Source organism: Pinus tabuliformis, chromosome 1_2, assembly GCF_031772625.1.
Source record: "Pinus tabuliformis cultivar Carrire ecotype Pingquan chromosome 1_2, CPIR1, whole genome shotgun sequence".
Lineage (NCBI taxonomy): Eukaryota > Viridiplantae > Streptophyta > Pinopsida > Pinales > Pinaceae > Pinus > Pinus tabuliformis.
In genome coordinates, this window is record NC_142298.1 from 126,181,295 (window position 1) to 126,183,176 (window position 1,882).

Sequence of the window (1,882 nt, forward strand, 5' to 3'; positions counted from 1 at the left end):
GATGGTTGAAGGCTTGAATTTTTCTGTATTATTTTTGTTGATAAAAGATGCCCACCTTTAGTGTTATTTCCTTTGACAGATGCTCAAAGCCATGGGTTTATTTATCTAGCTCTCTATGCTACCCCTGCTCGCAATACTCTTCCACTCCTCTGCCTCTAAGAAATCTTCGGAACATCAGAGACTGTAAAGATATCTGAACTACGGATTCAACATCACAAGGCTTAGAGCTAACCTTTTTATAACTATTTTCTTGTTGAACCTATTTCTTATTTAGTTTTTCCCTTTGGCTTTAACTTGCAGCGAAAGTCTTCTTAGTAACTAGTTGCAGGGTTTGAATGTGTTGAAATAGCAGATTATCTTTGTTTCAAAGAAAGGAAAGACATGGAAGATAAACTCTTGGATGTATCTCAAGTATTCATTTTATTCAAAGTTATTTATACCAGAAATGATCTGTCAACATGTTCAACTTTACTGTCTCAACTGAAGGTTATGTTGACAGGATTTCCAACCCTCCCTCCCATGTAGTGTGAATCATTTGCAGTGATTCATGAACTGACGCTAGCAAGGGATATTTTTGAGCATGTTGTTGTTCTCAGTGTAAAAAATAAAGATCAAGATGCCTTTGAGAGGGACTTCTTGTAGCTGAAGCTATATTACACAGATACAAGAGATCTTATTCCACCATCTGCTCAGGAATGTCTAATCCCAGGGCTCAATTTACTGTGTCTTCTGGTGCAAAATAGAATTTCAGAATTTCACACATAGTTGGAGCTCCTTTCACTTGAGGCACTTGAGAATCCATGCATTAATCATGTTGTCAATTAGAGAAATCATTCATGAAAAGTGCCTATAATCGTGTTCTCAATGCTCGGAAGGCAGTCCCACAGGAAACTTATGTTTATTTCATGGAACTTCTTGTAAAAACTGTCAGAGATGAAATCGCAAGTTGCAGTGAGAAGGCATATGATTATTTATCACTACAAGATGCTAAGCAAATCTTTACTCTATGCCCGAAGATATTTGTCTTTCTCACATTCAAGGTCCATGAGGATCTTCAAGTCAACGCGTTTTCTCATGAGCCTTTCATCTACAAAAAATTGCAAAATATTTTGAGTTTATAATCATTCATCACACCATATCATATGAAAACAGCAAGGAGAAGCCAAATAGTCTGGTAGAGGGTGTTCACAAAGGAAAAATCCAGTGATAACTTGATAAATGCCGAAAATATAACTTGATTGAATATTCTTTTACTGTCAAATAATATCTAATTGAATGCTCGTAAATGTGGGTCATCGAGTCAAACCCAAATAATCCATCGCAATTAGTACTTCCACCCTTGCCAATTCTCTACTAGAAAAATGGCCAAGAGAAAACCCAACACAAGAAGAAACAAAAGCCATTAATAAATCTGTTCGGTATAATAAAAACAATAGTCAAATCTTAGTGCCAAGGAGCAAAATATATATTAACAAAAACCGGAGCATGGTGAATAACCAAGGAGTGAATAACCATTTTGCAGCTCCCTGTCTCATCCGAAGCCTTGACTGTGAATTCTCTTCTATCCCTGCGGCTCTGTCTCACTGTGGCTACGTTATGACTGCGGCTTCATATCCTCAAGACTACAGCTACAATGACTTCTTTCTACGGTTTCATTACCAGAAACTTTAGAGAGATAGAAGTGCGAAGTTCAGTTCTTTTGAGCTAACCCTTTGTGGGTATATATAATGGTGAGGGTTCATATGTGAGCTGAAATAACTTCATGAACCGATGTGTCTTTATAGCAAGCCGACATAACTTGTATTTATGTTTTTAATTCATATTTCTTTGTAGCCAATGTGATCATCTCCTTATTGCTTCGTTTGTAGACTTCTTGTGCTTG

General features: G+C 36.9%; 1 pseudogene; it reads left to right on the forward strand.

Moving 5' to 3' along the window:
- The first annotated feature begins 381 nt into the window (after positions 1 to 381).
- Positions 382 to 1,121, forward strand: LOC149204839 (26S proteasome non-ATPase regulatory subunit 8 homolog A pseudogene; annotated as a pseudogene).
- Positions 1,122 to 1,882: the final 761 nt, after the last annotated feature.